Below are 16,581 nucleotides of genomic sequence, written 5' to 3'. Positions count from 1 at the left end.
TTTTCAGAAAAGCAACTGAGATAATACTGACCTGTCCAGAACTCGAAAAACAATACTAGTACCGACAACTACTGTCGAGGAAAAGTAAAGCTAGAGGAGGATGTCCCGTTACAAGCACTACCAACAAAGGTGTCCAGCTGTGGAGCGAGGTGTTTGATTGTGATCCATCGATCACCTCGAATGAGAGTGTCCTCACGTTCCAACGTTGCAGGAGTCACAGTTGTTTGCTACCAGCCGGCAGTAGGGAGGTCGGACAGGTTGTACGACCTCGTTGCGATGACGACAGATGCCTCGCCCAGTGACTCACTGAAAGGCCTCCGTAGACATTCTGCGAGCACCCGTCAGTATCTGCGATGTTCCGGTTTTCCACCAAAAGAAAGTCAGTGACAGTTCTCTGCTTCGAACGCACCCCCGTTGCAGATGCCATTTTAAAGGTTAGCTGTAGCGCCGCCATCTATCGGAACTTCATGAAATTATAGAAACTGAAGCGGGAGTATCCCACGATGTCCCACAACAAATACCGCATTTTTTCAACCGAAATTGATCGAGGAAAAAATTGTTTTCCTTACTTATCGAAAGACCCGCGTATTAAACATCCAGCAAGTCCTGCCCCTCCAGGTGCTCAAAATGAAGGCTAAGTGACTTTAATAGGCAGAACACTGCCTAACCAATCGTTTTGCTGTGGGATGACTCACTTGGCAGGTGACTGTGGGTCTGAGAGAAGTGGACAGAAAGGACCTTCACTTTTAGTCACCAGTTATGGTAGCCACAGACGGTCAGCTGCCTTGTTTGCGGTTCAGTGAGCGTTCCTCTGTCAGAAGGGCGTTGTTAGCCGTCAAGCGTTGACACGCCATTGGATACCAACGTGCAGAGCAGGCGCTCTGTCAAATGTAAACACGCAGCTTGCATGACTTATCGCATCGCGTGGCGCCGGCCTAATTAAAAATTCTGCGTTCCCGTGAGCATTCACTTGTCCCGAGTGTCCTTCGGAGCAGCTAGTCAGATACGGCAAGATCGTTTCTCACCGCCTTTTACGTTGCGTGGCAGGAAGTTATATGTGCTTATACTTAGAAACTATACGAAACATTTCTGCAAAACTTGTTCCTTACGATTTATTCCGAGTTCACTTCCTTCCATTTCAACCTAATATGAAGTTTTCTTCAACTAAATTTCTTTTTATTGTTTTGAGCGTTACTTGTTAGTACTACAGCAATAAATAAATTATACTATGAGCCGTTTACAAAACACTGCCGTTAATTATAATACTGGAAAGGAAGCTGACACGCAATTTCGCAAAGCACACGCAATTACAAACGAGTGATGAAAAAGCTACACTGACGAACCAAAAAATAGCAACACGAATTTGTGCGACATAAACTAAAACTGGTAGACATGTTTCTACATCTGAAAGATGTCTATTCAGACTGCGCGCCAGTCGTATAAGACAGGTGCTATTAGCGCCACTACGAGGATGCAAATCAGGTTTGCTTCAAATACACACTGCAACGGAGGTGAGCGTTAGTTACGTCTGAGATTGGACTTGGTGAGTTGATGTTAGGCAAGAATGCCTTTAAAGTGACAAACATACCATTATCAACACCTCACTAAGTTTGAACGTGCCCGGTTAGCCGAGCGGTCTAACGCACGGCTTTCCGGAGCGGGAAGGAGCGCCTGGTCCCCGGTGCGAATCCGCTAGGCGGACTTGTGTCGAGGTCCGGTGAGCCGGCCAATCTGTGGATGGTTTTTAGGCAGTTTTCCATATGCCTCGGCGAATGCGGGCTGGTTCCCCTTACTCCGCTTCAGCTACATTATGTCGGCGATTGCTGCGCCAACAAGTTCTCCACGTACACATACGCCACCATTACTCTACCACGCAAACGTAGGGGTTACACTCGTCTGGTGTGAAACGTTCCCGGGGGAAGGGGGTGGTGGTGGGGGGAGGGTCCACGGGGGGCCAAACCGCAAAATAGCCCTGGGTTCGTTGTGGGGCGGCGGAACGGTGAAGTGGACTGGGATAGTCGTCGTGGAGTGGTGGACCACTGCGGCTGCAGCGGGGACGGAGACTCTCCATCGCTTCTAGGTCCCCGTGAAACGTCCCCTTTGAACAATTTATACACGACTGTGCTTATACTGACACACAATATTATTTAGCGCAACGCAATCTGACTATCAAAGATCCCTGCAAAAGAATGGCCCTGAGTAACATTAAACTATACCTTTCACAAATCACTTACCTCACAAAAATCTCCGTTACTCGAACTACTGCAATACGGCGAGCGCCACTACTGCCAGCTAAATAAAAGATTCAAACTACTGAAGGCACTAACTACTGATAGGGATAGTTAGCAAATGAAAGATTTTAATAGAGAACAAACACTGTATTTACCTTAATACTCATAATATATATAGCAGTTCATGCTAAATTACAAAACTCCGCCATCTCTCACCCCACATCCACCACTGCTGGCGGCTCACCTCCAACTGCCCAACGCTATGCGCTGTTAACATCCACCTGCCCAACAATACAATGGCAGACAACAATGCAAACTAGCCACAGACTGCACACAGCACAGCCAGTGATTTTCATATAGAGCGCTACGTAACGTTGTCAATAAGAAAACATAAACAGCCTACTTACATAAAGAAAACATAAACAGCCTACTTACACCCAGTTGACATACAACATACAATTTTCAACGTGGTCGTGTCATAGGACTACGAAAAGCTGGATGTTGCTTCTGTGGTGTTGCAGAAAGACGTTTCAGAAATTGTAGCCACTGTACATTACTGCTGGCGCGGTGGTTACGAGTATGTACGGTCGTAAGAAGAACGGATTCTTAGTGGCCATGTGGCACTACCGAGAGGGAAGACCATCGTGTTCGGCTTATGGGTCTGCTGCGTCTTACCTGCATCTGCAGCAGCAATTTTGGCAGCTGTTGGCGCCACAGTGACACAACGAACTGTTTCAAATCAGTTACTGCTCTAAGGACAGCTTCGAACCAGACGTCCTGTAGCGACCATTCTACTGACCCCAAACCACCGCCACTTGGACTTCAGTTGCGTCAAGCTAGAGCTCATTGGAGGGCAGAGTGCAAGGTTGTTCTGTTTTCTGATGAAAGCTTAGTCCTCCTCGGTGCCACTGACAGCCGTGTGTTGGTTATAAGAAGGCCAGTTGGGGGCGTGAAACCAACCTCTCTGCGTGCTAGACACACTGGACCTACACTTGGATTTCTGGTCTGGGATGTGATTTCGTAAGACAGCAGGAGCACTCTCTCGTGGTTATCCCTCGCAAGCTGACTGCAAATCTGCACGTCAGTTTGGTGATTTGACTTGCTGTTGCCGGCCGTGGTGGCCGAGCGGTTCTAGGCGCTACAGTCTGGAACCGCGCGACCGCTACGGTCGTAGGTTCGAATCCTGCCTCGGGCATGGGTGTGTGTGATGTCCTTAGGTTAGTTAGGTTTAAGTAGTTCTAAGTTCTAGGGGACTGATGACCACAGAAGTTAAGTCCCATAGTGCTCAGAGCCATTTGAACCATTTGAACCATTCATGAACAGCATTCCAGGGCAGGTGGTGGGATGGGGAGTTCCAACAGGATAACTCTCGCCCACACACCGCTGTTGTAACACAAAATGTCCTACAGAGTGTCGACATGTTGCCATGGACTGCTCGATCACCAGATCTGTCTCCAAACGAGCACAGCAACTCCAGCGTCATCTGCAACGAGCATTAACTATCCCCGTAGTGGCCGACCAGATGCAACAAGCATGAAACTCCATTCCACAAACGTCAGTCCGGCAACTTAACGGCATAATCCATGCTCGTTTTCATTCAACATTCTGGCGCTACACCGGTTATTAACCTACCAGCATTTCGCATTTGCAATGGCTTATCTAGCGCTTACATTAACCTGTGACCTTGCAATGTTAGTTACTTGAATATGTTACCTAGACAAGTACATTCCCTAAATTTCATTACTCTATATTAATTGAGCCGTGGCTGGCTCGCGTCATGCCTTGCTTTTTTTCATTGGTTGCAGTCCAGTGGTGTCTTGTTTCTTCTTCGGTTACCACCATAACATTGCTGTCTTCTCTCCGTGAGTGGCAGCAGCAGCGTGTATCGATACTAGTACCGCTGTACTATCTTTGGTGTGTAAGATACATTTTCCGGGTGTACTGTGTGTGGCAGTCGGTCGGTTGGGGGAGAGCAGCGAGGAAGTCTCCGTGGCGCGTGGTCAAGCTGGAGCCGCTGGTGGCGTGCACGCGCGGTTGGACTTGTGATGCGCTTCTTGCGAGGGTTTGCGAAGTTCGTCGCCCACCGTTCCTGGACACTAAAGCTGAGTGCTCAGTTAACCTACTATCAAACCTCAACTGCTGTCATATCTCTTCGCTTGATCCCGGTCGTCGCTTTCTGGGGATTCCCACGAGCAACAACGTGTATGCATTGAAGTCGGCTAGAGTTGCAGCCATCTTCCTGTGTGGTGTTCAACTTAATTTAATTCATTCCTTCGTTAATGAAGTGTAGCGGCGGTATCTTCTGCCTTGTGGTCGTTGACGTTCCGGTTACTTGCCCTGGGCTTTGATGTAGTTTTCGGCAGTGTATTCTCCTCGTCGTGTTGATGCTGTCCAGCACAGCGTAGAGTTCGACGGCTGCGATGTTGTTGGTAGTTCTGGGGGTTTATTCTGACTTGGCTGGATTGGCCACCAGTATCCAGAACGTTGTGCTATTGACATCTTGTTGTCGGTTTGCTGGTCGGGTGGAGCAGAACTGATCTTGTTGATTGGTTCGTCGGCTGGCTTTCGGTTGGGTTGCCTTCCGATTAATAGGTGGTCGGTCTGGCTGCCCGTTTCACCTAAACTTGCGTTGGTGTTACTTCCCAGGCTGACCCTTGGAACCTTCTGAACGCTACTCCTTGTGTTTTACATAGTGATTTCCTTTTAGTCTTAAGTACTCTGTGTGGCCTTCAGCCGGGTTTTAGCTTATTAAAATTGCAAGGCTTTTCTTATTAGACCATAAGCCATAAAAAAGAAGAAATTGTTTCTTGTTTTGTATGTGGCATTCAGCTGAGTTTCAGCCTTTCAAAATTAAAATTGAAAATTCCTTGTATCTAGGCCTTAGCCGTAAAAAATATTTTCTAATTTGTATGTGGCCTCCAGCCGAGTCTTCCAGCTTAAATTAAAAATTGAAAATATCTTTGCCTGGGCTTTAAGCTGTGAGATTATCTGGGTTTCGTATGTCGCCTTCGGCCGAGTTTTATGTGAAGCATTTTAGGATAAAGATTTTAGCCTATTTTAGTTGAAATTTAGAAGCTCTTCCCTTTAGGCCTTAAGCAGTAAAATTGTTTTTTGCATTCAGCCGAGTTTTGATTTCTCTTAAATTAAAGATTCAAAATCCTTGTCTTGCCCTTAAGTCATAAGATTGTTATTCTTTAGTATGAGGCCTTCACCCGAGTCTTACACGAAATGTTTTAAGATAAGGCCGTCAGCCTTCTCAAATTGAAAGCCCTTCTTCCTAGGCATTAAGCCATCAAATTGTTTTGTTGATATGCGGCCTTCAGCCGAGTTTTCAGCCTATTTAGATTAAACATTGAAAAGCTTTGTCACAGCCTTAAGCCGTAACACCTTAATTAATGTGTGGCCCTCAGCCGACTTCTTTGGGAAAAATTTAAGCTAGGGCTTTCAGCCTATTTATATTGAAGATAAAAAAAATTTTCTAAAGAAGTGAAACCTCCAGAAGAGCTCCTGCGCCTCAATTCCTTGCTTAGGCCTTGTGCCTTGGATTTTTGATGTGGTCTACAGCCGATCGAAATTAATTCAAAGGAGGTCTTTCGTTAAAACCTTGAGAGTTTTGATTCTTGCATGTGTGAGTGTGTGTTTTAACAAATAGTTTATTTGTTGACTGCAACTGATAGTAACTTATTTTGGCCCCTTTCCACAAATATAACCTCATCCGCTCTGTCCTGCTAACTCAGCGATTTCACTGGCAGCAGAGCGTGATTTCGATCCACGGACCTCTGGGTTATGGGCCCAGAACGCTTCCACTGCGCAGTGGCATAAGCACCAGAAAAGTGGATATTTTGCCCTGGCTTAAAAATAAAAATATTAAGCACAGTATAAACCAGACTCGTGCCGATCTCCTGCAGCTTGTTAATTTATACAGGGTGTTTCAAAAATGACCGGTATATTTGAAACGGCAATACAAACTAAACGAGCAGCGATAGAAATACACCGTTTGTTGCAATATGCTTGGGACAACAGTACATTTTCAGGCAGACAAACTTTCGAAATTACAGTAGTTACAATTGTCAACAACAGATGGCGCTGCGGTCTGGGAAACACTATAGTACGATATTTTCCACATATCCACCATGCGTAGCAATAATATGGCGTAGTCTCTGAATGAAATTACCCGAAACCTTTGACAACGTGTCTGGCGGAATGGCTTCACATGCAGATGAGATGTACTGCTTCAGCTGTTCAATTGTTTCTGGATTCTGGCGGTACACCTCGTCTTTCACGTGTCCCCACAGAAAGAAGTCACAGGGGTTCATGTCTGCGAATAGGGAGGCCAATCCACGCCGCCTCCTGTATGTTTCGGATAGCCCAAAGCAATCACACGATCATCGAAATATTCATTCAGGAAATTAAAGACATTGGGCGTGCGATGTGGCCGGGCACCATCTTGCATAAACCACGAGGTGTTCGCAGTGTCGTCTAAGGCAGTTTGTACCACCACAAATTCACAAAGAATGTCCAGATAGCGAGATGCAGTAATCGTTTCAGATCTGAAAAATGGGCCAATGATTCCTTTGGAAGAAATGGCGGCCCAGACCAGTACTTTTTGAGGATGCAGGGACGATGGGACTGCAACATGGGGCTTTTTGGTTCCCCATATGCGCCAGTTCTGTTTATTGACGAAGCCGTCCAGGTAAAAATAAGCTTCGTCAGTAAACCAAATGCTGCCCACATGCATATCGCCGTCATCAATCCTGTGCACTATATCGTTAGCGAATGTCTCTCGTGCAGCAATGGTAGCGGCGCTGAGGGGTTGCCGCGTTTGAATTTTGTATGGATAGAGGTGTAAACTCTGGCGCATGAGACGATACGTGGACGTTGGCGTCATTTGGACCGCAGCTGCAACACGGCGAACGGAAACCCGAGGCCGCTGTTGGATCACCTGCTGCACTAGCTGCGCGTTGCCCTCTGTGGTTGCCGTATGCGGTCGCCCTACCTTTCCAGCACGTTCATCCGTCACGTTCCCAGTCCGTTGAAATTTTTCAAACAGATCCTTTATTGTATCGCTTTTCGGTCCTTTGGTTACATTAAACCTCTGTTGAAAACTTCGTCTTGTTGCAGCAACACTGTGTTCTAGGCGGTGGAATTCCAACACCAGAAAAATCCTCTGTTCTAAGGAATAAACCATGTTGTCTACAGCACATTTGCACGTTGTGAACAGCACACGCTTACAGCAGAAAGACGACGTACAGAATGGCGCACCCACAGACTGCGCTGTCTTCTATATCTTTCACATCACTTGCAGCGCCATCTGTTGTTGAAAATTTGTAACTACTGTAATTTCGAAAGTGTGTCCGCCTGAAAATGTACTGTTGTCCCAAGCATATTGCAACAAACGGTGTATTTCTATCGCTGCTCGTTTAGTTTTTATTGCCGTTTCAAATATACCGGTCATTTTTGAAACACCCTGTACATGTCATGTGACAGAACGTACAAACTTGACTGCCTTGCATGTGAACAGGGTCACACAGTTTTGTGTTTACCCACGTGTAACTGTCAATGTAGTCCTATGGAATTCATTTGGCCAATGGATAAGGCTGTGAGGGGGAAAAAAAAGTTCAATATAACATTCAAAACTCAAATGGCTCTGAGCACTGTGGGACTTAACATCTGAGGTCAACAGTCACCTAGAACTACTTAAACCTAACGAAGCTAAGGACATCACACACAGCCGTGCCTGAGGCAGGATTTGAACCTGCGACCGAAGCTGTCGCGCGGTTCCAGACTGAAGCGCCTAGAATTGCTCGGCCACACCGGCCGGCAAGATAACATTCACTGCATCGCTTGTGCACAGACAACATTCCACCTGCAGCGTGGGCACAGTCTGTGCAGAATGCTGAATAGCTTCAGAAAGAATAATTTGACAGCGAAGTGACGATGGATGTAAGTCTCGAACGTATCATCGTAAATTTACAAACAGATTGTTCAGAAACAGATTCAAATAGAAGTGAGGGAGGTATTGCGATGTAGACTTTCGAACAAATAAATACTGTTTCTTTTTTTTAAAAAAAAAAGACTCTTGTCTTAAGAAATGTGTTTGTTCACATATCAGTTGAGTGTATAACAACGAGAACTTCCAAGCCTTTTTGATTAGGACTTTGTATCCCTTGAATTATGCAGGCTATAATATTCAACATATTGCCCAAGGAGAAGTTAAGCTTCTCCCAACATGTTGTATGCCCTAATAACACGCGAGAATGCAGCTGGATGAATTTGTTGAAAGTGCGATATTTCCACATATAAACCCCTGCCATTTTCAAGGCACGAATTGGATAAGACCCTAAAATTCATTCCCTGGAGTTATTCGTAGATGATGGTTAATTGTTTGCTTGTTCAATGGATCTTAATGCAGTCTCTCACTGTAATGTCGAACGAGTTACGTTACACTCATAATGCCCGTTAACCGCGAAAAATATGACAACTTACTGACCATTTTTACCATAGTCTTTTCATTAGCCTTTTCTACCACTAACTCTTTTTTATGCGCAGTGATTACACTTAACTACACTCAAACACATAAACACACACACCTTACACACAGTTTTAAAAATTCTATTGAGTAGAAGCAGTTGTCAAGCAAAGATAATGATTTCGGTTTGTACTTGAAGTGAAATTAGTTGTGTTTAAATTTTCCCTTTTAATATGGTTCAAATCGCAATAAATGATATGATTGCAAGCAGTTTCAATGATCTTGTCTTTAGACAATTTTCATGTTGAGCACAACTGTATTTCACGCCTTCACAGGACTGTGTAGCTGGTCCCGGCGGAGGTTCGAGTGCTCCCTCGGGCATGGTTGTGTGTGTTTGTCCTTAGAATAATTTAGGTTAATTAGTGTGTAAGCTTATGGACTGATGACCTTAGCAGTTAAGTCCCATAAGGTTTCACACACACACTTCACGTCTTCAGAAAGCTGTGGCAGTTTTTCTCGCCTCCCGATGTCACGCGGAGTAAATCTGTGGAGCAGTGAACGCAACGTCGTGAAGACGTGAATTAATATTTCTGTCATGACGAATGATCGAAATTGGTTTTAATGTTTACTGTTTCCCTCACAGATAATACGACCCGCCAGGGTAGCCGAGAGCGCTACTACACTGCTTCCTGGACTCGGGTAGGCGCGCCGGACGCTGATCGAATCCGCCTAGAGGATTAACGACGAGGGCCGGTATGCCGGCCAGCCTGGATGTGGTTTTTAGGCTGTTTTCCACATCCCGCTCAGTAAATACCAGGCTGGTCCCCACTCAGTTACATGCTCACAGACATTTGAACACGTTGGCAATATTTCGGGAATTACACTAGTCGCAGACAGCTGGGGTACACTACAGGGCTATGACAAATGATTGAAGCGATTTCATAAATTCACTGTAGCTCCATTCATTGACATATGGTCACGACACACTACAGATGCGTAGAAAAACTCATGAAGTTTTGTTCGGCTGAAGCCGCACTTCAGGTTTCTGCTGTCAGAGCGCTCGAGAGCGCAGTGAGACAAAATGGCGACAGGAGCCGAGAAAGCGTATCTCGTGCTTGAAATGCACTCACATCAGTCAGTCATAACAGTGCAACAACACTTCAGGACGAACTTCAACAAAGATCCACCAACTGCTAACTCCATTCCGCGATGGTATGCGCAGTTTAAAGCTTCTGGATGCCTCTGTAAGGGGAAATCAACGGGTCGGCCTGCAGTGAGCGAAGAAACGGTTGAACCCGTGCGGGCAAGTTTCACGCGTAGCCCGCGGAAAATTGGCTCATGCCACAACTGGAGACCGACAGCGCCGACTTCATCTTTCAACAGCATGGTGCCCCACCGCACTTCCATCATGATGTTCGGCATTTCTTAAACAGGAGATTGGAAAACCGATGGATCGGTCGTGGTGGAGATCATGATCAGCAATTCATGTCATGGTCTCCACGCTCTCCCGACTTAACCCCATGCGATTTCTTTCTGTGGGGTTATGTGAAAGATTCAGTGTTTAAACCTCCTCTACCAAAAAACGTGCCAGAACTGCGAGCTCGCATCAACGATGCTTTCGAACTCATTGATGGGGACATGCTGCACCGAGTGTGGGAGGAACTTGATTATCGGCTTGATGTCTGCCGAATCACTAAAGGGGCACTTATCGAACATTTGTGAATGCCTAAAAAAACTTTTTGAGTTTTTGTATGTGTGTGCAAAGCATTGTGAAAATATCTCAAATAATAAAGTTATTGTAGAGCTGTGAAATCGCTTCAATCATTTGTAATAACCCTGTACTTACGTCCTGGGTGGGTTCGGGATGGTGGCAAGAAGGTTATCCGGGCACCCTCTGCACCTAACACTTCCAAATCACGGCCGACCCTGCGTTGGCGCGGGAGAAAGCCCAAAGAAAGAAAGAAAAAATTTTGAACACAAAATATGATGTACCTTAGGCAAATGAGCCCGTCTGTTGTCCACAGTAATGCAGTTCGGCAGCGTGGACTTTGTTTGCCTGCTCTCTGCTGCCGTGCATGCGCAGTTCTCAGTCCTTCAGTGATCCGCCTCTATGCGCAGACAGATGACACGAGCTGTAGCAGTTATTTTAATAACTGCCAATGGTCTGTGGCGCCATCTGTTTACTGATGTGCGTACTGCGCTTTCGCATCATCTGAACTCTGACCACAGATGACTGAACACAGAAGAAGGACCCTCTGTAAAGTGTACTACAGCTCGTGGAAATAACCTTGGCAGACTGCGAACCATCGGACAGCATAAAGTCGTAAAAGGACATTCGTGCAACTATGGGAATAACCGTCAGTAGATGAATATTAGTCATTTTTCTGTGGCAGTTATAACTGTCAGACTGATCGTAAGATGGAATTAACCGTCAGTAGTTAAGTATACCTGTTAAGTATTGTTCTGTGTCAGGTACTTCTCGCTCACACTTCTTTTCCTCGGCGAGTTACGGGTTACCACTACAGTTAACCTGGAAGTTGATAACTGTGTCCCAGAATCCAGTAGGACCTAACAGACGATGATCTTTCCAGAGAGGACAGATGTTTAAGTAGAACTGCCAGCCGTCAGGGGGTTCCACACAATTGATATCTAATTAACTTCGAATGAACTGAAGACCAGAAACTTTAAACACAGCACAAAAGCAGTTGACAAAGAAATATTCATTCGCTTTCTTGTCTGATTTGTGGCGGAAGGTATTTTTTCTGCCTTCTGATGATTGGTACAAGCTGATTTTCAACTAACTTCCCGATGAGCATGAGATGTGAAACTTTCAACACGGATTAGAAGTGGATGACGAAGCGATATTAATTCGTTTTTCCGTGTCTGGAGTGCGGTGGAGAGCATTGTCATTTTCTCTCTGTCTGATGTTTGAGACAAATTGATTTTAAACTAGCTTCCCGATGAGCTATAGACTTGAGACTTTCAACATGGCTTAGAAGCGGATGACATTGCAATATTAACTTGCTTTCTTGCCTGACGTTTGGCTCAGGGTAGTTTGTCTACCACTGTTTTTTCCCCCTTTTTCCGTCCAGTCGCGAATATTTAGCAGTGGGAACGAATGCTGGTAAGCCTCCGTGTGAACTCGAATCTCTCTAATTTTTACCTACACGGTCATTTCGCGATACGAGTACTATAGGCAGCAGTAAGCCGTATATTGATTGGCTCAGATGAAGAGAAACTGAAATAAAACTGAAGCTTACCAATTGCATCTTATGTAATGTCATCAAAATGTTTGAAATCGATTGAAAAATTTCACACACACAAGAGTAAAAAACAAAAAAACAATTATTTAATTAATAAACTTGTTAATATGACATATTTATATGTCAGACTAAAGAGTATTAAATAATTTCTGCCAGCCCCATACAGATTCCTAACCTCATACTGATAACCTTGAAGATCTGTGCTGTGACAGAACTCATAAAAATGAACCGAAATATGTAGGGCACATGCAACAGATAATAGTATGGAGCACATAGAGTAGTTGAGTAGTCATGGTTGAGACTACAGTTTTTCAAATCTCACATCAAACTTTGTTACCATGCTCTCAGTTTTCTCAAATGGAATATCTTGCACTGTAGTAAAGGGATGTATCATGTTACGTTTATTTTTGTGTTGGATTTCTCGGCTCTAAACTTATTGCAGTAAGTGACCAGCACCATAAATTAAGCTTCGATCTTTTTCTACAGTATTCAGCTGACAAAATAATTCATACCTGCAAGAGCACGTTTTTAACCTTTTAATATTAATAGTTCTGTGGCAAAATTTCGTATAATTTCTGTAGCAAATTCGAGAATTAATGTCTAATATTGGCCGATAACCTGTATATATGTAACATGAAACACCGATAACCGTTCCAGTATTAACTGAAATGTAATGGACATTTAATTAGTGAAGGTTAAGGAAAGATTCAGCCGAAATTTCTGGCACTTTGCAATACCAGAGTATTAATTATGATCCACTAAACTGACGGATTCCACCTACTGAGTTATTTAACTGTACCCTCGACTGGCGAATTCTGCAGTAAAAATAACTGGCAGGTACGCATAACTGTTTGGTGGGAATTTCTCTGTCCTAGGGCTGTGCCAACGCCCCATCCTTCCCCCACGCAAATATTGGCGGCAAATTAAAATCGTACAAAAAAAAACCGCAACGCCAACAACAGATACTTCTAAATAACTGTTTGGCACACCTCTTCTGAAAACTGATGTGAGGGCTGGAGACCGTCGTTCTGTATGTGCTCTATATCGTACACGGCGCAACCATCCGCCACAGATGCTGATCCCAAGACTGGGTGTTATGGTGCCGCCCGTAGTATAACCGGACAGCAGCGATGTACGGCATTCAGACTAGCCTCAAACGTTCGGGCTAGCTGCACCGAAGGACGCAGTGTTTTGATGCGAGATCGTACAGGGTTCCATGTTCCTAATAAGAGAAAAACTTTTGTCTGTATTAATCAAACTGCCAACCAATGCAACTTTAAACATCCTGCTAAAGAGAATAACATCTTTGATGCATGTCGTATTACTGATATATCGTAACAATATTGTCGAGATACGCCAGTAATAAGAACAAACCATGGCATCCTGCTGTACCTACCACGCCTATTTTTATGCTCTTAAAGATCCACGATGATGGAAATAATCATCCCTATTCCGCTATTTTCTGTGCTAGATGTCCATCAGATGGAGACCGACAATCCCTCGTGGGTATTATTGTTGTGTACGGTACATAACAACACACTATCCGGACAGTATAGTACTGTACTTGAATTCGCCCAGTCACTCACAACCAAATATTCTATAGATGCAATGCATTTCTTCTATTTTTCTGTATGTTTATGTCTACGCATGTGCTGCGAACGGTTCCTATGAACCCGACCCCGTCTTCCCGCTGGGGGATCCGCAATGCATATATTCGACTGCATATGTGAGAATGCAGTTATGGATCGGGATGCGTATCTACATCTACATCTACATCTACATACACACTCCGCAATCCACCATACGGTGCGTGAGGGGAGGGTACCTCGCACCGCAACTAGCATCTTCTCTCCCTGTTCCACTCCCAAACAGAACGAGGGAAAAATGACTGCCTATATGCCTCTGTATGAGCCCCAATCTCTCTTATCTTATTTTGTGGTCTTTCCGCGAAGTGTAAGTTGGCGGCAGTAAAATTGTACTGCAGTCAGCCTCAAATGCTGGTGCTCTAAATTTCCTCATTAGCGATTCACGAAAAGAACGCCTCCTTTCCTCTAGAGACTCCCACCCGAGTTCCTGAAGCATTTCCGTAACGCTCACGTGATGATCAAACCTAGCAGTAACAAATCTAGCAGCCCGCCTCTGAATTGCTGCTATGCCCTCCCTCAATCCGACCTGATAGGGATCCGAAACGCTCGGGCAGTACTCATGAATAGGTCGTATTAGTGTTTTATAAGCGGTCTCCTTTACAGATGAACCACAGCTTCCCAAAATTCTACAAATGAATCGAAGACGACTATCCGCCTTCCCCACAACTGTCATTACATCCTTGTCCCACTTCATATCGCTCTCCAATGTTACGCCCAAATATTTAATCGACGAGACTGTGTCAAGCACTACACTACTAATGGAGTATTCAAACATTACAGGATTCTTTTTCCTATTCATCTGCATTAATTTACATTTGTCTATATTTATAGTTAGCTGTCATTCTTTACACCAATCACAAATCCTGTCCAAGTCATCTTGTATCCCCCTACAGCCACTCAACGACGACACCTTCCTGTACACCACAGCATCATCAGCACGTTGTTATCCACCCTAACCAAAATATCATTTATGTAGATAGAAAACAACAGCGGACCTACCACACTTCCCTGGGGCACTCCAGATGATACCCTCAACTCCTATGAACACTCACCATCGAGGACAACGAACTGGGTTCTATTACTTAAGAAGTCTTCGAGCCACTCACACACTTGGGAACCAATCCCACATGCTCGTACCTTAGTTAGGAGTCTGCAGTGGGGCACCGAGTCAAACGCTTCAAGGTCTTCCCTCGTTTAATATGACGCTTTTGTGTAATACGTAAGTCACCTTTGTTGAAGTGTGTGTTACGAAAACCCACATAGTTTACAGGGGGAGGGGAAGGGTTTAAAGTGAATGCAGCCAGATTATAATTTTTAAGCTTTTCTTGGTCTTGAGTGACCGGGTACCTCCCTCCCCCTCCCCCCCAATCCTCCTCAATTCCTCGCATTTCGTGGTGCTTTTTCTCTAATTTTATGTATTCTCAGTGTATTTAAGTAATTTTGCAAGTTTTTTTCGCCGTTTTACATATTTCGTCGTTTTTCCCTCAATTTCACGTATTTCGCATCAATTTGTCGTAATTGTATTAGGTTTTCGTCGATTTTTATGGATTTTATGACTTTTTTCTTTTTTTTAACATTTTACCGTAGAGACGTTATTGCGTCCTTAGTGAAGTTGAGTCTTTGCTGTGTGTTACGAAAATGGAACAGCGGAATTTAGAGCAACGTTATGCCACCAAGTTTTATGTTAAACTTCGGGAATCCGCAAGTGTGTCCTCTGCAAAGTTGAAACGGGCCTATGGGGAGCATTCCTTATCAAGAGGCCATAGTTTTCCGCTAACACATCATTTTTCGGCGACCGACAACACGTTGTAGATGAACATTGCTCAGGGAGACCTTCAACTACAAAAACCTACGAAAACGTCGAAAGTGTGCGTGTTCAGACAGACCTTTAACAATAAGAATGATTGGCGACGTGTTAAACTAAGGGTGACTTGAGTAAGACCGGTCGCTGCAGACAAGTGCATGCTGCATCATGGCAACGCACCATGTCACGTTGCCACTTCTATAGCGGAACTTTTTAACTCAAAAGGCATTTCTCTTGTTCCGCATCCACCTTACTCACCTAATCTGAGTCCATCTGCCTTTTTTCGTTTCTCTAAATTGAAAAATGCCGCCCAAGGACGACATTTTGGGATTCTGGAGAACATTCAAAAGAATGTGACTGATTTGTTAAAGGTCTTACCAGTTAAAGCCTTTCAGCGCTGCTACCAAGACTGGGAGCGATGACTCCGTCGATGTATGGCTGCGAAGGCAACGACTTTGACCAAGCCAATATTGTTATTTGATAAAAAAAAAGAACTTTGGTAAATAAAAAATCTGAGTCATTACATTTCTCACACACCTCGTATGTAATATATAAATACACATATATAATATTTAAAGGATGAACGTTGTTAGCAAAGATCTCGAAAAGTTCTTCACTGATCAATTAAAATTTTTCGCGATTCTCTAATTAATGTCGAGACGGATATAGACCACATATTGTTTTTAATGCATCTGTAATACATAAAGAAGAAACATTGTTAGCAAAAATCTGGGGAAGCATTTTACCAATTTACTTCAAATTTTGACACGATACTCAAATACTACACTCCTGCAAATGGAAAAAAGAACACATTGACACCGGTGTGTCAGACCCACCATACTTGCTCCGGACACTGCGAGAGGGCTGTACAAGCAATGATCACACGCACGGCACAGCGGACACACCAGGAACCGCGGTGTTGGCCGTCGAATGGCGCTAGCTGTGCAGCATTTGTGCACCGCCGCCGTCAGTGTCAGCCAGTTTGCCGTGGCATACGGAGCTCCATCGCAGTCTTTAACACTGGTAGCATGCCGCGACAGCGTGGACGTGAACCGTATGTGCAGTTGACGGACTTTGAGCGAGGGCGTATAGTGGGCATGCGGGAGGCCGGGTGGACGTACCGCCGAATTGCTCAACACGTGGGGCGTGAGGTCTCCACAGTACATCG

The sequence above is a fragment of the Schistocerca cancellata genome, chromosome 6 (assembly GCF_023864275.1).
Source record: "Schistocerca cancellata isolate TAMUIC-IGC-003103 chromosome 6, iqSchCanc2.1, whole genome shotgun sequence".
Lineage (NCBI taxonomy): Eukaryota > Metazoa > Arthropoda > Insecta > Orthoptera > Acrididae > Schistocerca > Schistocerca cancellata.
This window is presented reverse-complemented; position numbering follows the sequence as displayed.